The sequence below is a fragment of the Jaculus jaculus genome, chromosome 2, assembly GCF_020740685.1.
Source record: "Jaculus jaculus isolate mJacJac1 chromosome 2, mJacJac1.mat.Y.cur, whole genome shotgun sequence".
NCBI lineage: Eukaryota > Metazoa > Chordata > Mammalia > Rodentia > Dipodidae > Jaculus > Jaculus jaculus.
The window spans coordinates 114,798,083-114,822,335 of record NC_059103.1 but is presented as its reverse complement, the minus strand read 5'-3'; positions in this window follow the sequence as shown (position 1 = coordinate 114,822,335).

The window sequence follows — 24,253 nt, the reverse complement described above, 5'->3', positions numbered from 1 at the left end:
TCATACTATCTGTCTTCACATCTCATCTATTACATCACGTCCAAAACAAAAGAGTATCTAATAATTATGAAGCTTATCTTAGTCTCTCTAAGTTCTAGGGTTTAAAACAGTAACTCCTAGATTATTAGATTATTGAAAATTAAGTGGACTGATACCAGCAAAATGATTAGTATACTGGCTGGTGTAAGTAAGCACTCAATATACATGAGATAATGTTATAGTTGTTTTAGGGAATATTACTCTCCTGTCTACATGGTAGCAGTAGAAACTATGGGGTATAAACAACAGCCTCCCCTGATCATGTTTGCTAGTTTGAGATTAGACTCTTTACCTTAGTCAAACTCATGAGATCTTTCTCATATTTAACCTACATTCCATCTTCAAGGTATGAAGTTAACTGTTCAGAGAAGTCCAAATACTTTTCTTAAAAGATTAAGGGGATTTCAAAAAGTAATTATAATGTAGAAAGGATAAAATTTAAGTTCCAAGGGGACTGGGAAGATGAATCAGTGGCTGAAGGGGCTTTCTTACAAAGCTCGGTGGTCCAAATTCAATTCCCAAAAATCCACATAAGCCACACACATAAAAACAATGGTGTGAGCATCTGGTGTTCATTTACAACAGCAAGAGATCCTGGAAAACATATACATGTGCACATGCACACACACACACACACACACACAAATAAATAAATATATATTTTAAATTAAAAATTAATGTTCAAATGTACTTGATGACAATATATATAATGAAACCTACTACTTTAACTATAAATCAATTAAAGACAAAGAAAACAATGAAGAAAAGAACCATAAAATAAAACAACAAAAGTTCTAACATACTTGAGTTTTCTCTTGACATGTTTATGTGAGAAGGAGATGCTTCTATGAGCTTTACTCCCTTGCCTTCTCCATATCCTTCCTTTCATGAGTCACTCACTATTCCTCTTGTATCTCTTCCTCCCAACCACCATCCCTGAGAAGTCCTTTGTATGTTATGATTGTGACCTTGAGATAAACTTGTTCCTCAGGAAACACATGGCAATATTGGGAGACATTTTTGGTTGTCATGTTTAGAGGATGTAGTGCTCCTGACATCTAGTGGGTAGAGATCAGTATCAATAATGAAGTTGATAAATTCTACCTTAAAGCAAGACAGAGAGATGAACGTTTTCTTCACCAGCAAAATGTTCACTCTATCTTTATTGGTGCTCTTCCACTGTTACACACAAAAGTTTAAACATATTTCCCTGTCTTTTTGAGGCCAGTAAAAATCATACATAGCTCCTCTCAGTACTGATCCATGGGGATTTTTTCCAGACCTTTGAAAAATACCAAAATCTATAGATGTTCGTCCCTTTATATTGGTTATGTTTCTCATAATCTTACCAAATACTTGATAAGAGGCAACATAGGGAAAGAGTTTATTTTAGCTTACAGTTTCATGGCAGAGAAGGAGCACAGCAGATGAGACTATGGCCTTTGTGTGTAAGCTTATAGGTTGGTTACAACCCAGTGGTAGGAAAGACAGAGAGAGAGAGAGAGAGAGACTCAGGTTACAACTCCAAGTCTTTCCTTGTGGTCTACTTCCACCAGGCTAACCTCACTTCTTTTTAAAAAATATTTTGTTTTTATTTATTTATTTGAGAGAGAGAGACAGAAATAGGCAGGTAGAGAGAGAGAGAGAGAGAATGGGCACGCCAGGGCCTCCAGCCACTGCAAACGAACACCAAATGCATAAGCCCCCTTGTGTATCTGGCTTACATGGGTCCTCGGGAGTCCAACTTGGGTCCTTTGGCTTTGCAGGCAAGTGTCTTAACTGCTGAGCCATCTCTCCATCCCTGACCTCACTTCTTAATGGTTTTGCAACCTCTAAAAACAGCACCACCAGCTGATATTTCACATTCAAATCACAACATTCTTATATAAAGCTACATGATATGGCATGTAACCTACACAATACTCCTTTACATCATCTCTGGATTAGTTACAATATCTAAGATGATATAAATTATATGTGAATGGTTGTTACACTGTATTGTTCATGGAATAATGACAAGAAAGTCTGCACATGTTAAGGGGATATACATTTTTTGTGAATAATTTTGATCTGTGGCTGTATGTAGTACTACATTAACAGGGTGTTTGTGACTCAGAAGTGGGTTTGAAATGATCATAGTCTTGCAGTTTAGAATTTAGCTATGATGAATCCAGGGGGTAAGAAGAAATTGTCAATCCTCTCACCATACCTGTATTCCTGAAGGACACAAGGGGAAAGCACATATTCCCAACAGAATGATGAATCTTCAAGATGGCTGATGTGATTCGTATGTTGAAAGGACCTTGAGGAGGAAACGAAAACCTTCACATAAGTGTGGTGGATGCTTCAGACAAGACGACTCCTGACCACAAAGTCAGTAATTATAAACAGAATGATGGCTGCAGAAACCAGTCAAATTTGTGAAAGCTAATTAAACATTATGGTTCATATGGAGTAAGTGGTGAGCAAGGAGAATTGTAAATGTGAATTCTATCTTATAATACAAAGATATATAAGACATAAACTGACTCAGGCAAGAAGAGGCTTGGCTATTCAAAAACTGAAAAAGGTAGAAGGGAATTAAAATAAAAAACGTAGAAAAGCAATTTATTTTTATTTATTTTTGTTTTTTATTTTTATTTATTTGAGAGTGACAGACAGAAAGAGGCAGAGAGATTGAAAGAGAGACACAGAGAGAGAGAGAGAGAGAGTGAGAGAAAGGGTGCACCAGGGACTTTTAGACACTGCAAACAAACTCCAGATTCATGCGCCCCCTTGTGCATCTGGCTAACGTGGGTCTTGGGGAATCGAACCTTGAACCAGGGTCCTTAGGCTTCACAGGCAAGCACTTAACTGCTAAGCCATCTCTCCAACCCTTATTTTTATTTTTATTATTTATTTATTTGAGAGAGAGATAGAGAGACAGAGGCAGATAGGTAGATATAGATAGATAAATAGATGAGAGAGAGAGAGAGAGAGAGAGAGAGAGAGAGAGAGAGAGAGAGAGAGAGAGAGAGAGAGAATGGCATGCCAGGCCCTCTAGCCACTGCAAACAAATTCCAGAGGCACACATCACCTTTAGCACTTATGTAGATCCTGAGGAACCAAACCTGGATCCTTAGGCTTCACAAACCAACGCTTTAACTGCTAAGCCATCTCTCCAGCCTGAAAAGTAAATTTTATACAGTGGATCTTTACAAGGAAAAGTAGATACTGGGAGGGCTAGCTGGAGCAGCCATTGGTCTTGGGACACAAATTGAAGTAAAATGAAGTAAGCCTATAGGAAAAGTGCGCAGTTCTAACTGTACAGGATCTGGGACTGAGTTCTTTATCCAAATGCACTTTCACATTTCCTCCGTCTTATTATATAATATAATAAAAAAGATAACAAAAGAATCCATTTAATAGTCCATTTTTTACTATGCATTCATTTGCATGAGAGACACAGAGGTATGCCTCTGAAGGGAGAGCTGCTGCCTCCAGCTGGGATCCTTTCTAGTCCCAATCTTTGCAGGTCACACCCTTCCTGAGGCTTTCTGAGGCCTGGATTTGTCATCCACACATTCCTGAGGGCAAGGGCCCCTTTTATCTAGTTAACAGTGTAAGCTTTGAGAAAAGTATTTAATATTTCTGAACGTTGGTTTTCTTATTCTGAAATGAGGGTAACAATAGTTGCCGTAAGTCTCAGGTATGAAGAATGAATTACTGTGTTACTTGGCTCGTAGCAGATGTGCAGGATTGGTCAACTACATTCCCTTCCAAAAAGAGCCAAAAAGAGGGCTGGAGAGATGGCTCAACAATTAAAGGCACATGCTTGCAAAGTCTGATGGCCCGAGTTCAATTCACTGGTACCCAGATAAGGGTAGATACACAAAGTGATGCATGTGTTTGGAATTCGTTTGCAGTTGCAGGAGGCCCCAGTGTACTCTCTCTCTTCTCTGCTTGTGAATATAAATTTAAAAAAAGAACAAAGAAGAGAAGAGGACTATCACTTACTAATAGAAAACTCTACTTATGAAAGAAAAAAAGAACTAGCAAAGATTGGAGACTTTTTAAAAGGTGAGACAAAGAAAAACTACTCAATTCAGGAACTTTTTTGAGATGATAAGAAATTATCAATTAGTGTGATATTAAAATAATAGTGATATGATAAAAGACAATGTTAAAACATGAGCAACTCTGAGCAAAAGCTTTGAATTGGTGGCTTACAAAGAATTACACACTGAATTATAACAACACATATATAATATTTCAAACTTTATAAATTATTCTTTGGTTTGCAGCAAAAAAAATTACTAAAATATTCATCTGTTCTAACTAAAGTCATAACATAAGATAATGACCATGAAAATTAGGGCAACATGTATTTATCTCTGGAGCGGGGAGTGGAGGGGGAATGTGCTATGCAAATTGTTGCTTGCAAAAAATTAGATTCCCTTTTCATAATGATTAATGTTCACTATTTACAGGTACATTAACAACTTAACAAAGCTGAAGCCAAGGGCACTTACTACTTAAATTAAGACAATGTAGAATGTGAACACTTTATTATAAAAGGTGAGTTTTTTTTCCCAAAAAGTTTTATAGAATGCCAGGTATGGTGGCGCACGCCTTTAATCCCAGCACTTGGGAGGCAGAGGTAGGAGGATCGCTGTGAGTTCAAGGCCACCCTGAGACTCCATAGTGAATTCCAGGTCAGCCTGGGCTAGGGTGAGACCCTACCTCAAAAAAACAAACCAAACCAAACCAAAACAAACCAAACCAAAACAAAACAAAAGAAAACCAAAATTTTATTGACAACCTTCACATATATACACAACATACCCTTATCATAATCCCCTGTTACCACTTACTCTCCTTTGTTGCTGCCCCCCATATTTCCTCCACTGAACCACTGCCTCTTTTCTTAGTAGCCCCTCTCCTATTTTAATGTCTTAAAAAATTTTTTTGGGCTGCAGAGATGGCTTAGCGGTTAAGCACTTGCCTATGAAGCCTAAGGACCCTGGTTCGAGGCTCGGTTCCCCAGGTCCCACGTTAGCCAGATGCACAAGGGGGGATGCACGCGTCTGGAGTTTGTTTGCAGAGGCGGGAAGCCCTGGCGTGCCCATTCTCTCTCTCTCCCTCTATCTGTCTTTCTCTCTGTGTCTGTCGCTTCAAATAAATAAATAAATAAAAATTTAAAAAAAAATTTTTTTTGGCTCTCATATTTGCAGGACTTCTGCAGGTAGTGACAGTAACTGTGAGGTCATAAATACAGCCACCAAAAAGTTGTGTTTCCAGCTCAGTGGGAGGAAGTTCATACCTTGTACTGAGAACCAAGCCAGAAGCCCATGACTAGGAAGGTCAGAGACCCTAGAGCAAAGCTCTTTGGCTAAAAGAGCTAGTTCTTTGGCTAAAAGGAAAGGGCATTCCCTTCAAAAAGTCTGCTAACTGTCTAAGTTTATCCCCTCTCACTCTTGGCTAGAGAATCTGCTTTTTAACAGATGGCAATGAATGCTAAGGAGAGCCATCAGTATGACCAGAAAAGCACTGATTGCCTAGCAGGAGATGAACCGTCTCTATCATATCTGCCAGGAGCCATTACAGAGGAAGTGGCAAGTTAAATAAAGTGCTGCTCTTACTGCTAGCCTGACAACCTTCTCCAGTGAAATGGCAGCAGATGCTGAGGAGACTCAAACCTCATCAACATAGAAAATCAGAGGCTGCTGATAGCTCAACACTCAAAGAAACATACAACACCCTCTCCAAGGTTCAGGGAACATTAAGGAAGAGGGAATGGAAAGATTGTGATAGTCACAGGGATGGGAAGGTATGCTTTGAAGCAATCTCCTCTCCAGAGACTGACTGGTGTGTTCATGACTTCACAGTGAATACCAATAACCCCACTGAGGAGGAACCTTGGAGTGGGGGCAGGGCAGAGTGCACATAAGGGTATAACCTGATGGGAATGGGAATGTTATGCAACACGTTAATACAATAAACTTCTTCATAAAAAAGTTGTGCTTCTTTGTACATATGTTCATTATGTATTGTTTGTAATGTTATGGGGAAAAGTCTCTTCAATCATATCTTACAAACTTTAATAATGAAATAATCAAAAATAGCAAAATATGGTATAAGGATCATAAGTAAGTCTTTTATTTATTTATTTAGGCTTTTTATTTATTTGCGAGAGGAAAGAGGCAGATGAGAGAAAGAGAGGGAGAGAGAGAGAGATTGGGCAAGCCAGGGCATCTAGCCAATGCAAATGAATTCCAGATGCATGTGCCTCCCTGTGCATCTGCTTATGTGGGTCCTTAGTCTTCTCAGACAAGTGTCTTAACCACTAAGCCATCTCTCCATCCCCAGAAGTAACCCTTAAAGGAATATTGTAAATAATAATGGCCTCTCATAGACACATCCAGAGTCAACTCATTCTCCTTCATAGTAGCATCTTGTAGTGAGAATCTGCCATAGTTAGTGTGAAATGAGAGGTACCATTGACTGAGTGTTAAGAATAGGTGTTGAAAAGGATTGTGGTAGAATAGAAGAGGAAACAGACTCAAGAAAGGGACTTGGTAATTCTGAGAGTTTATAAAAAGCATAGTTTTGATATCCAGTAACCAGCTTCTCCCTCACTTCTACCCTCTTTCTCTCTTCTCTGTCTCTTTCTCTTTCTTTCTGAAATAGGGTCTTACTACATAGCCCAGGCTGACCTGACACTTGTGATCCTCTTTCCTTAGCTTCCTAAGTACTGGGATTACAGGCACGTGACCTCCTGCTTGTTTCAACATTATTATTATTATTTTTTTTGGTTTTTCAAGGCAGGGTCTCACTCTGGCTCAGGCTGACCTGGAATTCACTATGTAGTCTCAGGGTGACCTCGAACTCACGGCGCTCCTCCTACCTCTGCCTCCCAAGTGCTGGGATTAAAGGCGTGCGCCACCACGCCCGGCTTCAACATTATTTTTTTATATATCCAAGTGTATTCTATATAATTCACCACATCCCTGACATTGTGTACAAGAGCTTTTGCCAAGTGGATGGAAAATTAGTGTCTCTGTCTCTTACAGCAATGTAGGTGGAGTCACTAGCTTTCAAAGCAGAAGTTATGCTTCAATGTGGAAAGCACAGTACTGCTATATCTCCAGGTGTCCAGGCACCTTAGAAGCCTTTTCTAGCATTTAGGAAAGCTTGAGGAAGAGAAATTTCAGTTTTATCTCTGGCACACAATGTTATTCCAGCCACAGCTCCTAAGAAATGAGGCTAGTGTCAAAGATTTAGTGCCTTTTCACATTAGTGATGTCAGCAAAAATTGGCTATCTTCTGTGAATAATTTATCTTTTCCCTGCATAATTTTCTTATCATTTTTTTCCTACATTTTGGCTTTTTGCTGTAGATGAAGAGGTAAATGGCTGTTAGTCCCCAGCAAAACCTGTGGAGCATCCTTCCCATCAATCAATTAAAAAACACTTACCTTACATTCAACATGATTTATTTCTTGTTAATACAATTGTCTCACTATATCCTTCTATTATTATACCCTTAATTCCATTAGCCATTCACTTAATGCTCACTTTAAACCTGACCCCCAAAGAGCTCGGAAGAGAAAGGGAAGTCTGTCTAATAGTGGCATTGCCAATAAAACTCTGGAAGCTCTCTCCTAAAGCCCTGTAGGTCACAGAAAAGACAGGTCACAGAATGTATCCTGCCTCAAAAGGAGAGTATACTTGCCTTTATTTGTTCTGATGAATACTGCTTGATGGTTTAAAAATACTTAAGAGCTCTTATCTTAAAAGACAACATAATAGTCTCTCCAGGCAGTGTCTTACACTTTGCTCAGAGATGTATGGGATTCTGCCAAGCCTTCCTTAACTACATTTGAAAAATGGGGAAAGAAAAAAAATTTATATTGTTTGAAGATTAATGGATGGCTTGTTTGGGGGTGGAGCAAGAGGTTAACCTCTTAAATAGTTAAGTGACACAAAGAAATTGTAGTATTAATACTCAAAGTGGTGGCGTTACATGTTCTATGGCATACTTCCTCCATTTGGGTTTAAAATGAAAGCTATAAAAAAGAAGCCCAGAAGCCCTTAGACTGCACTTCTAAAATTATACATTGAGAAGATGCTATGATTTTTTGCCTAGGGAAGACATATGCTTTCTTTTTAAATATTAGATGTATAAGTGTCTTCACTCAATACAAAAGCACATGTAATTTTATATCAATGCAGATTGGCTCAGACCATATGCAGTAGACACATCCCTACCTGTTTCTCTCATTGCTAATACAAGCATAGGTCTGCTCAGGAGGCCACTCTTCAGAAATAGGGAGCCCATTCAAAGTTTAAGGGGAAATGTTGTCTATGAAGCGCACACTAGTTATTCTTTTTCTTTAATTTAATTTTTATTTTTATTATTTTTTTCTTTTCACAATTTTTATTAACATTTTCCACGATTATAAAAAATATCCCATGGTAATACCCTCCCCCCCCCCGCACTTTCCCCTTTGAAACATACTGGATATTCTGCTACCTGCATTGGTCATTGATGTTGGTATGGGCTTCTGGTCCAGGTTTTCCCATTTCCAAACTCCTGCATGTGGCCATAGCTCACTGATGCTTGGAAATTTGGCCATTGTCTTGTGGACTTGGGGAGAGGTGGGTGAGGACAAAGTTGATATGCTGGAGAGATGGAGTAGGAGACAGAAGGTATCTTGGTCGTTAACGTATCACTGGAAGTAGTGAAAGCGAGACTACTGCACTTGGGCACAGGACTGCTCTATCACCGCTACAGAGACCTCTGTGCTGTTTTTAAATGAGTTGATATGTGTGCTCACTGTTTGCTAATTACACCTGGAAGCATCCTTGCTGATCCATAGTAGATTTTTAAAATTTATTTATTTTTTAAATCATTTTATTTATTTATTAGAGACAGAGGGAGAGAGATCGAGAATGGACACACCAGGGCCTCTAGTCACTGAAAACAAACTCCAGATGCATGTGCCATGATGTGCATCTGGCTTACGTGGGACCTGGAGAATCAAACCTGGGTCCTTAGGCTTTGCAGGCAAGTGCCTCAACTGCTAAGCCACCTCTCTAGCCCTCATCATAGATTATATATATATATATATATATATATATATATATATATATATATATATCTGGTCATGAGCCCTAGGGGTACAATGTCTGCTGGTGACTAGCTGAATGTATATACTACATGCTCACCAAACTGCCCAGTAAGCACTTCTCTTAATGTTCATGCCCATATATTAATGCTACTCTCACTTTTGGCTAGAGAAGCTTCTCTTTTAGATGGCAGTGACCTGGGGATGACTCAGAATGCACCATGTTGCTGAGAAGAAGTGACAGAGGAGTGCTCAGCACTGAAAGATCTCTATCACAGCTTCCAAGGCTCAGGGTCCATTGTGGAAGAGGTGTTGGAAAGAATGTAAGAGCCAAAGGAAGGGTAGGACTCCTTACATTGTGTTCCTTCAGACACAAAATGACCTGGATATCCATGACCTCACTGTGCCTGACACTACCTACACAAGACCATCATAATAGGAGGAAAAGATCATGACATCAAAATAAAAGAGAGACTGATTGAGAAGGGGAGGGGATATGATGGAGAGTGGAATTTTAAAGGGAAAAGTGGGGGGAGTTACCATGGGTTATTGTCTACAATTATTGAAGTTGTGAGTAAAAAATAAATTAAAAAATATCTTTTGTTGTTGTTGTTGAATTCAGTATGTAGTCTCAGGCTGGCCTTGAATTCAGAGTGATACTCATACCTCAGCCTCCCAAGTACTGGGATCAAAGGTGTGCACCACCATGCCCAGCAGAGAAAAAGAGAGAGAAAGAGAAAGAGAGAGAGAGAGAGAGAGAGAGAGAGAGAGAGAGAGAGAGAACAAAGTCAGTAGGAAGAAAGCTTCCAGCTCAGTTTCAGCTAGGTTTCTTTATATCCTACAACCAAAGAATGTGTTGTCTTCAGCAGTATGGATTTACTATGCACTTTTTGTGGGCAACCAAGAGCAATGGCAATAGCCAATATTGTTTTAGGAGCCTCTGTATCCTCCTTGGCCAACAGCTCATTGGGAGGTATCTTATCCTTGTCAGTGGGATTTTAAAAACATTTTATTTTATTTACTTATTAGAGAGAAGGAGGGAGGGAGGGAGAGGGGGAGAGAGAGAGAGAAAGAGAGAAAATGTGTGCACCAGGGCCTTTAGCCACTGCAAACGAACTCTACATGCATGCATCACCTTGTGCGTCTGACTTAAATGGGTACTGGGAAATTGAACCTGTGTCCTTAGACTTCACAGGCAAGCACCTTAACTGCTCAGTTATTTTTCCAGCCCAAGCCAAATGGCTTCTGGTAGTAGCTTTATCCATCCATGTAGGGACCTTCATTTAAGAACTTTTAAAAAAATTAATAGGTTGATATTGTATATATGTAATTACAATGATTGTAATGGGGAGGTAATATGATGGAGAATGGGATTTCAAATGGGAAAGTGTGGGGGTGGGGAGGGAGGGAATTACCATGGGATATATTTTATAATCATGGAAAATGTTAATAAAAATTAAAAAAAAAGAAAAAACAAACAAACAATAAAAGAAAATAAATAAATAAATAAAAATAAAAAATTATATTTTAAATTGACTTATCAAATAGTAGGTTTCCATGTGGCTTATTCATATGTCCTTAGTTTTGGTTTCTTTCCCACCGTTCCTTTTGCTCTCTCTCATCTTCTCCCCCCTCCATGCCCCTAGGAAAAAAAAAAGTTTGTTTTTGAGGTAGGGTCTTGCTCTAGTACAGGTGAACCTGGAATTCACTATGTACTCTCAAGGTGGCCTTGAACTCTCACCCATCCTCCTACCTCAGTCCTCCCTTGTGCTGGGATCAAAGGTGTGCACCACTATGCCTGGCCTAAAAATTTTTATGTATTTGTTAACAGTTCATATTTGCTTCTCTAGAAATGCTGTATTCTTATCTTCTGTTCATTTTTTTGTGTGTGTGGCAGTATGGCTTGTCCTTTAAATCAATTCAAAGCTTGTAAAAGTTTATTTATGTATTGTTGATAGTAACTTTGTAATCAGATCTGCAAATATCATTATAAAATCAGCAAATATGCCAAGTTTTTTTTTTTAGCTTCTCAGTTTCCAGTTGATATAAGAATATTGTCGTATCCTATCCTTGCATTACCTGTGTTGTACAGACAAGTCCGTTTATGGGTAAAAATATTTACTTATTAAAAAGTTCTGGGGCTGAGTTTGATTCCCAGAACCCACATAAAATGCCTGCCCTGGAGGCAAATGCCTAGCCTTCTAAGTGCTGGAGAGGCAGAGACAAGGGACTCCCTGGATCTCACTGGCTAGTCAGTCTAATTGGTAAGTTCCAGGCCAATAAGAGAGGAGCTGAGTGGCATTCCTATGGATCAATACTTGAGGATGTCTCCTAGCCTAGGGAAAACTACCATGTATTTCATCACGACTTGAGATAACAAAATTTGTTACCAACTTTTTTTTTTTTTTTTACCAATTTTAACAAAGTCCCCAAATAAAATTTCAAATTAAAAAACATACTAAACAACAAACATAATTGTATATAAGTAATAACAACAGCTTGAAAGTAAATGCAGTCAATACATAATGTATGCATGTGCTTTGGAGTACCCTTCTGTCATATTAAATATTTTATTTATTCATTTGAGAGAAAGAGGGAGAGAGAGAGACAGAGAAAATGGGCATGCCAGGGCCTTTGGGCATTGCATATGAACTCCAGACATGTGCCGCCTTGTTCATCTGGTTTCACATGGGTGCTGAGGAATTGAAACTGGGTCCTTTGGCTTTGCAGGCAAGCTTCTTAACCACTGAGTCATCTCTCCAGATCCATGCCTTTCTGCTTTCTTTTTTTTCTTGTCAATTTTCACAGCAAAACATCTTTAGCTAAAAATAAAAATGAAATAGGAACACTTAAAAAGGTGGAAACTTTACATGTGTGAAATGTATTGAAAATACATTGAAAAACACTACCTCTTCATGTCTCTTGTACACAAGAACTTCTGTGGATCAATACCTGAGGATGTCTTCTAGCCTTCTCACACATGTATACACATGTGTACCTGCACACATACAAACAAGTTATGTAACTTGAATATATTATACTTTACAGTGTTTGAAAGTTAAACCAAATAAATGCTGTGTGTTTCCTTGAAACCATCATGTTAGAATATTACTTATCTTAGTCCATTTATTTGGTTTTACTTTGCATGATAAAGCTATTACATTAAGAATAAAACCCCAAAATTCATTTGGAAGCACAAAAAACCTCAAATATCTAAAACAATACAGAGTAACAAAAATAAGGCCAGTGGTATCACCATTCCTGTTTTAACCTATAATACAGAGCCATAGGAACAAAAACAATTTTAAAAAGTCCAGGCCCAGATGGATTCACTGGTGAATTTTACCAGACCTTCATGGCAGAACTAACATCAATGCTTCTCAAACTTTTCCATAAAGTATAAAAGAAAGGAATTTTACTAAATTCCTTCTATGAAGCTAGCATCACCCTGAGACCAAAACCAGACAAAGATAGAACAAAAAAAGAAAATTGCAAACCAATCTCCCTCATGAACATAGATGCAAAAATTCTCAACAAAATATTGGCAAGCAGAATACAAGAATATATTGGAAAGATCTTTCACCCTGACCAAGTAGGCTTTATCCCAGAGATACAGGATGATTCAACATATGCAAATTGATAAATGTAATACATTATATAAATAGACTGAAGGACAAAAATCACATGATCATCTCATTAGATGCAGAAAAATCATTTGACAAAATCCAACATCTCTTCATGATAAAAGTCCTACAGAAACTGGCAATGGAAGTATATCTCAACATACTAAAGGCTATTTATGACAAACCTACAGCCAAAATAATACTAAATGGAGAAAATCTTGAAGTGTTCCTAATATAACCAGGAACAAGACAAGGGTGTCTACTGTCCCCACTTTTATTTAATATAGTACTGGAAGTCTTAGCCATAGCAATAAGGCAAGAGACACACATAAAAGAGATACAAATTGGAAAAGAAGAGACCAAGTTATTATTATTTGCAGATGATATGATTCTATAATAAAGGTTCCTAAAAACTCTACCAGCAAACTATTAGAGCTGATAAACACTTATAGCCATGTAGCAGGATACAAAATAAACACATAGAAATTATTAACCTTCCTATAAGCTAACAACAAACACACAAAGGATGAAATAAAAGACTCACTCCCAGTTAAAATTGCATAAAAAAATAAAGTACCTTGGAATGAACCTAACCAAGGAAGTGAAGGATCGCTACAAAGAAAACTTTAAAGCAGTCAAGACAGAAATTGCAGAAGACACTAGGAAATAGAAAGACATCCCATGTTCTTGGATTGGAAGAATCAATATTGTGAAAATGGCAATTTTACCAAAAGTAACCTATATATTTAATGCAATCCCCATCAAAATTCCAATGGCATTCTTCATGGAAATAGAAAAACCAACCCCAAAATTCATTTGGAAGCACAAAAAACCTCAAATATCTAAAACAATACCGAGTAACAAAAATAAGGCCAGTGGTATCACCATTCCTGTTTTAACCTATAATACAGAGCCATAGGAACAAAAACAGCATGGCTGTGGCACAAAAATAGGCATGTAGATCAATGGAACTGAATAGAGGACCCAGATGTAAGTCTGGGTAGCTACAGCCACCTGATCTTTGACAAAAATGCCAAATATACTCACTGGAGAAAAGACAGCCTCTTCAGCAAATGGTGCTAGGAAAACTGGATATGTATCTGCAGGATGAAAAAAGATCCTTATCACTCTCCAAGTATAACAAATAAGTCAAAATGGATCAAAGACCTCAATATCAGACCTGCGACTCTGAAACTGCTAGAGGGAAAAAGTAAGGGAAACCTTTCAACATACTGGTATTGGTAAAGATTTTCTGAACATATCCCCAGTTGCTCAGGAAAAAAAAAAAAAAAAAACACCATGGATCAACTGCTGGAACCTCATGAAATTACAAAGCTTTTGTACAACAAAGGACACTGTGAATAGAGCAAAGAGGCAACCTACCGAATTGGAGAAAATCTTTGCCAGCTATACACCTGATAGAGGATTAATATCCAGGATATACAAAGAACTCAAAACAACTACATAATAAAAATCAAATAACCTAATTTAAAAATGGGCTATGGAATAAATAGAGTTTTCAAAAGAAGAGATACAGATGGCACATACACATCTAAAAAAATATTCTACATTCCTACCCATTGGGGAAATGCAGATTAAAACTACATTTAGATTCCATTTCACTCCTGTCTGATTGGCTACCATCATAAAAACAAATGACCATAAATACTGGCAAGGATGCAGAAAAACAGAAACCCTTATACACTGTTGATAGGAATTAAATCCAATACAGCCATTGTGGAAATCAGTGTAGTGGTTCCTGAGACAGCTAAAAATATATTTACCATATGACCCAGCTATACCACTCCTAGGCATATATACTGAGGACTCATCTGACTACCTTACAGGTACTTGCTCAATCATGTTTACTACTGCTATATTCACAATAGCTGGGAAATGGAACCAGCCTATATGCCCCTCAACTGATGAGTGGATAATGAAGATGTGTCACCTTTATACAATGGACTTCTACTCAGAAGTAAAGAAAAATTAAATTATGAAGTTTGCAGGAAAATGGATGGATTTGGAAAGAATTATACTTAGTGAGATAACACAGGCCCAGAAAGCCAAATGTCACATGTTCTATCTCATATGTGGATATTAGCTACAAATGATTGGACTTCTGTGTGAGTTGGAATAAAACTCAGTAGCAGAGGCCAGTAAGCTAGAAAGGGGATCTAAAGGGAATAGAAAGGGAGAGAGGGGAGACTTAATAGGATAGTATTTTATATATGTAAGTAGAAGAACAGATTAATGGGAGTGGAAAGGCCTAAGTGGGAGCTCAGGGGAAGAGATTGAATAAAGGAAAGGTGGAGGGAGGGCTAAATCAAAATCAAAGAGGGTCTGAATAATTCATATGGAAACCTACTTTTTTGGTCAATGGAACACCCAGAAGCCATAGATTGTCAGTAGACAATTTTTGTTGCCAGGAATGAGGTACCTTCCAATGAATTGTTGGCCAGGGAGGTCACTGATGCTCCCAAAACATTACAGGCCATTGCCAAGGCTTTTGGTCCTCCCTTCCCCTCAGGAATGGATGGTAAGACCCTATTGCTGAAGACTCCACATACTTGGGCTGCATAGTAACTGAGAAGTCCTGGTGGAGTTGAGCTGAACACCTCCTCTATGTAGACCATCTGACAGAAAGATGGAAAAAGCTATGCTCCATGCTGTTCAATGGGAGAGAGAGAAATCCCCAGTGGAGATACTGAACATTGGACACTGCAAGCCTTAAATTTGTCTAGCCAGGCCAAATGAGCCAAAGGGTGCAATAGTGCCATGTCTATTATGGGGGAAACCAGCCGCTCTATAACTGTTCTGGAGGCACACTCCATGGGAGGGAATGCATCCCTGATACTGAAAACCTACAACAGGGGTAGTCATGAGCCCTAAGGGTATAACATCTGCTGCTGTCTGGCTAAACATATATGCTATGCTAACCAAACTGCCCGCTAAGCACTGCTTTTAATGTTCATACCTATATATTAACGCTACTCTCACTTTTGGCTAGAGAAGCTTCTCTTTTCAGATGGTGGTGACTTTGGGATGATTCAGCAGGCACCATGGTGCTGAGAAGAATTGACAGAGGAGTGCTCAGCACTGAAACATCTCTTTCACAGCTTCCAAGGCTCAGGGTCCATTGCAGAAGAGGTGGTGGAAAGAATATAAGATCCAAAGGAAAAGTGTGTCTACCAGACACAAAATGGTCTGGATATCTATGACCTTACAGTGCCTGACACTACCTAAACAAGACCATCATTACAAGAGGAAAAGTTGGTGACATGAAAATAATAAAAAAGATGATTGAGTGTGGGTAGGGGTATGATTGAAAGTGGAGTTGCAATGGGAAAAGTGGGGAGAGAGAGAATTACCATGAGTTTTTGTCTATAATTATGGAAGTTGTCAATAAAATAAATTAAAAAAAGAGAAAAAGAATAAAAGGGAGCTGGGGAGATGGCACCTTAATTAAGGCACTTGCTTGCAATGCCTTTCTGCCCATCAGGTTCAATTTCTCAGCTCATTGAAAAAAAGTGGTGCAAGCATGTATTCTATTTTCAGTGGCAAGAGACCCTGGTACCATACATATATGTACATACATGCACATGTGCAAATAAATAAATTAATTAATGAAAATAAAGGTATCCATATCCAAAACGTAGCAGACCATTTCAAGAACCACTATAGCTACTTCATTCAGTAGCTATTTTTGCAGTTATCTTTTTTTTTAAAAAATTATTGTTTACTTATTTGAGAATGACAGACAGGGAGAGAAAGAGGGAGATAGAGAGAGAGAGAATGGGTGTGCCAGGGCCTCCAGCCACTGTAAATGAACTCCAGACCCGTGTACCCCCTTGTGCATCTGGCTAACTTGGGTCCTGGGGAATCAAGCCTCAAACTGGTGTCCTTAGGCTTCATTGGCAAGAGCTTAACCACTAAAGCCATCTCTCCAGCCCTGCAGTTACCTTTTAATTGCTGTGACAAATATCTGACCAGAAGCAGCTTATGCGGGGAAAATGTTCATTCAGGCTTACTGAATTCAGGGAGAAGTTCCATCTTGGCAGAACAAGTTGGCTCGCTCCAGCATGTATGCACAACATAGAGAGGAAAACCAATAGCAGCAAGCAGGAACAGAGCTGAAAGTGGCTGTCAGCACACTCAGAAGGGCTAGACTCTAGATCCAGAACACAGAGGAAGCAAAAGGTAAGCTAAGTGCAGTGAGCTGTGGAGATGTGACCCTCAGCTGTCTGCTCCTGCCATGCCATTGTCCTTTACCCACTCTGCCCAACTCTTCCTGCCAGATTTTTTTTTTTAATGAACTTTCCTTTGCATCATATCACTGTCTTAACCCATCAGGATTTTATTTTTACAGATGACATTAGAGAGGGTTAAACTCAATTTTTCCTCCAGAGGGATAGCATTTGAATGGTTGTTGTAATGGTTAATCTTGGTTATCAACCTGATCAGATTGAGATGTGCCTAGGAAATCTGTTAAGTGCACCTCTGGATGTGGCCCATGGGCATTTCCACAGATGGTTGCAATCATGGTGGCTCTGATCTAATGAATGGGCTGGTCCTTTTATGGACTCATAATATGATGGCATTCTTGGGAAGTGGTGAAAAGTAGGAGCTGGGGCCTAGTCAGAGGAAGTGAGTCACAGTGGCTGTGTCCCAGAGGGTCATATGGCCCCTGTCTTAACCCCCCCACACACATTTTCTCCTTTATTCTTATCACTTCTTCTTTTACCATGGGGGTATAGAAGCTCTTCTACCATGGAGCTCAGCATCTGTTGACTCAATCTTCAAAAACTGTGAGCTAAAACAAATCTTTCCTCTTTTACATTGTTTCTGTCATGTAATTTTGTTTTAATATTTTTATTTATTTATTTATTTATGAGAGAGAGAGAGAGAGAGAGAGAGAGAGAATGGGTGAGCTGGTGCCTCTAGCCACTGCAAACGAACTCCAGATGTATGTGCCACTCTGTGCATCTGGCTTATGTGAGACCCGGAGAATCAAACCTGGGTCCTTAGGCTTTGCAGGCATGCACCTTAAATGCTAAGCCATCTTTCCAGCCCTATGTCATGTATTTTGACAGTGATGAAAAATAACTAACATACCATTTATTACATATTTTATTTGAGTATTAAATTTTTAGCTATTTCTATATCTATAATCTCAACTCTTTCGCACATTTTGTCTATTTGCATACCAAAATCATATTTATTTTTCCTTATATTTACAAATATGTAATTAATAACTAAATATGGTATGTACTTATGATATGTTGGTAATCATTATACAATTTTATTTATTTGGAAGCAGAGAGAGGTAGAGAGAAGAGAGACAGACACAGGGATATAGGCACACTGCTGCAAACAAACTCCAGATCCACATGCCACTTTGTGCATCTGGCTTTATGTGGGTACTAGGGAATCAAACCCAGGTCATTATGCTTTGCAGGCAAGTGCCTTAACTGCTGAGCCATCTCTCAAGCCCTCATTATACAATTTTTTTTTTCCAAGGTAGGGTTTCACTCTAGTCCAGGCTGACCTGGAATTCACTGTGCAGTCTCAGGGTGGCCTCGAACTCACAGTGATCCTCCTACCTCTACCTTCTGAGTGCTGGGATTAAAGGTGTGTGCCACCAGCCCAGCTTCATATAAATTTTTTTTTTCAAGGTAGGGTCTCACTCTAGCCCAGGGTGACCTGGAATTCACTATGGAGTCTCAGGGTGACCTCGAACTCATTGCAATCCTCCTACCTCTACTTCCTGAGTGCTGGGATTAAAGGCGTGCACCACCATGCCTGGCTTACAAAGTTTTATACATATAATTTTTCTTGGTTCCATTTAGGCTTTTTAAAAATCTTTTTTCTCTTATATCTCACTGAGCTTCATGATGATGGTTTTGAATTCTGTTCAGGTAATTCATCAGTCCCTGTTTCTTTAGGGATAGTCCCTGGTGCTTTATTTCTTTTTTCCTTTGGCAGTATCATACTTTCCTTATGCTTTTAATCCATGTGGACATGTGAAGATACAGGGACATCTTCTGTTTTGTACTGGCTGTCTTCTGCAGTGAAAGGCCTTCACTAGTCAGCCCACTGACAGATTCTGCTGGGTTAATTGCTTGGTACAGTCTGTGGATTGACTTTCTGATGGAGTCCTTAGGTAGCTGGGTTTGATGTCTAAGTCTGTGAGAGAAGCCTTGGGACTTGGATCAAGGGCTATGGGGCTGTTTCTGTGGTCTATTGGGGTATGCCTGAAGACTGGCTTTGTAGGACTACTCCAGTGCAGCAGCTATCTTCTTGTTGCTGGGGAAACTAGAAGTAGCTGATGGAAGGAAAGGGTTTATTTCCTTCCAAGTTGCAGTTTTTAAAATTTTTATTTATTTATTTTTATTTTTGTAGTCAGTGAATTCTGTCAAGTTGGTACCATTGTTAGCCTCCTCCCTGTCCTCCTCCCTCCACAGGGACCCTGTTGGGCTATATGGGTCATGCATTGTGGGGTTAGCCTTTAGTTTGGGGTAGGAGGAAATGTCTCTATGACCCAATGTGTGTCTCTGACATTCTTTCCGCTCCCTCTTGAGCAAGTTTCCCTGAGCCATGTTGGGTTCATTTTAGGTCTGCTTCAGTGATGAGATCTTGGGAGCCTCTGTGTCTCTGGATATCTGGTTTGGTAGGAATTGATTGTTCTCTGTGTCTATCTCCTTCACCCTTGTGCTGGTACTATGTTCACCAAGAAGACAGCATTTCTGCATGTTCCCCCAATTATTTTTAGTTTCAGCTGGGGCCCTTTTGAGGTATGATGGGGTGGTTCTCTCCTTAGGAGCTGCATCTATCTGAAAAAGAGAAGAAGATTCTCCAATGGAGAGCACCAAATAAATGTGATAACCATTGTTTTTTAGGGAAAGTTTAATGGAGAGTGTGCTCATTTTTGGATATGGTTCTGACTTGTTTCCCAGCTCCAGCTATGGGTTCCATTCCACTGAGCAGATCAGTTAGCCAGATCAAGAGCAGTTGGTTTCCCACCATGGCTATGCACCACTATTGCACTTGTGTGAGCATCACATCAGGTTGTTTGCTGCTAAGTAGGTTAGACCATGAGTTGCTTGGACAGATATTGGTCATTTTCCCCCAGTCGCTCATGTAGAACCTTCTGGCACTAGACATGCTAAATGTCTGGGGACTGTCTCTTCCAGCTTCTAGCCATGTCACTCCATGTTGTGTGCCAAAAGTGTATGGTGTCTTCAGCAGTAGGGCCTTACCACTAACCTATGGTGGGTCATCAAGTACTCTGACAGAAATCTGTCATTCTTCTAGGAAACCTTGTAGGTCTCTCTGATCAAAAGCTCATTGTGGATGATATCCACCTTCTGGTACCGGGAGTTACAGTTCAGCACCCAAGAAGAAAAGGAAGAAAAAGATAGGTGATATAAAAGAGTTTTGAGAGGAAGTCCCATCATTTCAAGGAAAGCATGGCAGGAGTAGACAGCTGAGCACCATATAATTCACAGAGCAGAGAGGAAGTAGAGAGGATGAGCTAAGTGTAGCAAGCAGGACTGGACCATAACAGCCCAAGGCCCGTCCCCAGCAACACACCTCCTCCAGCAAGGCTCTACCTTCCAAGGCTCCACCATTTGGGGACTAAGTATGAGGATTAATCACAAACACATGAGGCTATGGGGTGGGGGAGTGTTTTCCATTCAAAAAACCACAATTTGTAACCTGGGTCCATAGGGTGGGTATGGTATTGAATTTTGCCTGGAACTTGGTCCATGCATGAAGGTCTGGGTCTGAGATTTGTAGGGTTGGCCTGAAGCTTAGATCCATGATGACAGGCCAGAAGGCCATGTCCATGGAAATCAGCACAATGCTGGGGACTATAGGAGTGAGTCCAGATAAAGCAATATTATAATTAAAATCAATACAAAATTAAAAACCTTATTATTGAAATTCACAATTCAGTTTAATTAGCATATTTTAGAGAGGGCAGGAGTGATGACTCAGTGGTTAAGTGCATGAAACCACCAGAATTTGAATCTCCATATCCAGTTTAAACAGCTGGGCACAGCCACGTGTGTCTGTAACCCCAGTACCGCATGGTAGCAGAGATATGAAAAGCATCAGAACCCTGTCAGTTCTAGCTCAAAATAAACAACAGGAGGAGGCTATCGAGATGGTTTAGCAGTTAAGGCTCTTGCCTGCAAAGCCTAAGGACCCATGTTTGACTCTCCAAGTTCCATGTTAGCCAGACTCACAAAGGTGAGGCAAGTGCAAGGTTGCACATGCCCACTAGGTGGTGCAAACATCTGGGGTTTGATCTGACTCTCTGTCTCTGTCTAAGATGTGGTATATCTACACAATGGAATTCTACACAGCAGTAAGAAAAAATGACACAAAGAAATTTGAGGAAAAATGGGTAAACCTGGAACAGATCATCCTCAGTGAACTTACCCAATCACAGAAAAAAAAAATTGCCACATAGTCTCACTCATCTATAGCACCTAACCTGAATCTACCCAAGATACCTTACATACCCAGCAAACATCTCATGGACTAGACACTAGGATGGATGGGGAGGGAGGGGAGGTCATAGAAAGGGTGGGAAGCACTAATTTAGACTCAAACGGCAATGGTACCATAAAATTCTACTTCCTAAAAGGCAGACCAAGTGGTTGAACCCTCACCAGGCCCTTATAGGAAACACCTGAACCACAAGACACTGGAGAGGGTAGGATCAATCTAACCTGAACCTTCTACATCTTCCCTCCCTCCCTCTCCCTTTCTCTCTCTCTCTCTCTCCTCCCTAACTCTTGTATATTAGTTATATTCTTCCTCATTTTCTTAGTGGGCACTGACCTGTGACTCCCAGTACCAGCATCATCCACAATGAGCTTTTGATCAGAGAAACCTACAAGGTTTCCTAAAAGAATGACAGATTTCTATCAGAGTACTTCATGACCCACCAAAGTTAGTTGTAAGACCCTATTGCTGAAGACACCATATGCAGCTGACACATAAAATGGAACGGCATAGCTGGAAGCCAGGAGAGAGTCAGTCCCCAGACAGTCAGCATATCTAGTGCCAGAAGGTGCTACATGGGTGACTGGGGGAAATAACCAATATCTGTCCAAGCAACTCATGGTCTAACCTACTTAGCAACAAATAACCGGTTGTGATGCCCACACAAGTGCAATAGTGGCACACAGCCATGGTGGGGAACCAACTGCTCTTGATTTGGCTAACTGATCTCCTCAGTGGTACAGGACTCCTAGCTGGAGCTGGGAAACAAGTCAGAATCATATCCAAACATAAACCCTCTCTCCAATATCAAGCTACCATCAATCATGGGCTACAAGAGGGCCTACACCTATTAAACTCTTTATTAAAAAAAAGCAAGGGTTATTTCATTTGTCCTGGAACTAACTTACTCTCCATTGGAGAATCTGCTTCTCTTTTACAGATAGATGCAGATCTTAAGGAGATAGCCACCCCATCATACCTCAAAAGGGCCCCGGCTGAAACTAAGGAAAAATAGCGAAAAAAGCAAGGGTGCTCTTTTTCCTGATGAACCAGATACCAGCACAAGGGGGAAGGAGACCAACACAGAGAAAAACCAACTGCTACCAAATCAGAGAGCCAGAGCCTGAGAGGCCCCCAACACCTCGTCACTGAAGCAGACCAAAAATAAACCCAACATGGCTCAGGGAAATTTTGCGGAAGAAGGGGTGGAAGGCATGTCAGAGCCACATGTTGGGCCAGGATATGCAGAGACAGTTATTGTACCAATAACTGTGGGCTAACTCCACAAGGCATGACCCATATACATTAACAAGGAGGGGCCAATGGGGAGGGGGTAGGTCATGGATGCGCCTAATAATGATACCAAACTGACTGTATTTGCTGAATAGAAAACTAATTAAAAAAATAATAAATTAAAAAAAAGACCTTTCCTTTCATCATCATATCTCATCTGACTTTCTGTAGCCCTCTGTTTTTTAAATTTTAATTAATTATTTTTTTGAGGTAGGGTCTCACTCTACCCCAGACTGACCAGAAATTCACTATGTAGTCCCAGGGTGGCCTCAAACTCACAGCAATTCTCCTACCTCTGCCTCCTGAGTGCTGGGATTAAAGGCATGGCTCTTATTTTTATTTTTCATTATTGACAACTTCCATTATTATAGATAATAAATCATGATAATTCCCTCCCTCGACTTTCCCCTTCACAACTCCACTCTCCATCATATCTTCTCCCCCTCTCCATTACTCTCTCTTTTATTTTGATGTTATTGTCTTTTCCTCCTATTATGATGATCTTGTATACATAGTGCCAGGCACTGCCATCTTCTTTAAAAATATTTTTTATTAACTTATTTGAGCAAAAGAGAGAGAGAGAAAGAGAGAGAGTATGGACATTCCAGGACTTCTGGCCACTGCAAATGAACTCTAGGTGCATGCACCACTTTGTGCGTCTGGCTTTACTTGGGTACTGGATGATCAAGTCCAGGCTTTCAGGCTTTGCAAACAAGCACCTGTAACTGTTGAGCCATCTACCCAGTCTTCGTACCCTCTTCTATTTGTAACTTTTCTTCTTAAGTTTTGGTTTTTCAAGGTTTTTCACAGTAGCCCAGGCTGACCTGAAATTCACTGTGTAGTCTTAGGCTGGCCTTGAACTCATGGAGATCCTCCTGCCTCTGCCTCTTGAGTGCTGGGATTTAAGGCATGTGCCACCACACCCAGCCAACGTTTCTTAGTACTTTGATCTTACCTGCATTCCTTAGCTCGTGGGAAGGTATTTTCTCACATGGATAAATTATTGCTGCTTCTGAAAGAGGATGAGTGCTAGAAATTCCCATTTCATCAGGTTCTGATATCAGTTTTAGTCTTCTTATTTGTAAAATTGGATATGATAGTATCTACTATATAGGATTATAGTGGGGAAAAATAGGAAACACCCAAAATATGGTAAGCCATATTTTGTAATGTCATTCCAGGTACTGACGACTGAGTTAGGGACAAAATTCCTGTTGTGTTCTCTCTTCTAACTGGTAAATCATTATGAAATCATTTTAGTAACATAGCAAGAGACAGTTAAACAGATGCAATGTATAGATGACGTTACAGTGGTGAGATATCCAAAAGACTTGCTCTGTAAGGGCTATTCTGAAAAGTGCTGCATCCTAACCCTCTCACCATTTGCCACCTGGTCCATTTTAGGGCAGTAACTGATGAATAGTTATAACTACAGTTACTGGCTCTTTGAACATGTTTGCTACCTCATTGATTCTATCAATAGGGAAGAAGTAGATATTGACCATTCTGAGGGTATGGTTAAAAGAACTTTTATAATTTTAATAATCAAATTATGAGAGGTTACTCAATTTTTATTTCTCCCATAATTTATTTTTTCACACATTAATCTTTGTTTAGCCAGAACTGTTGGACACAGAATACTAAAATGATCATGTATGAATCTGGATGCACT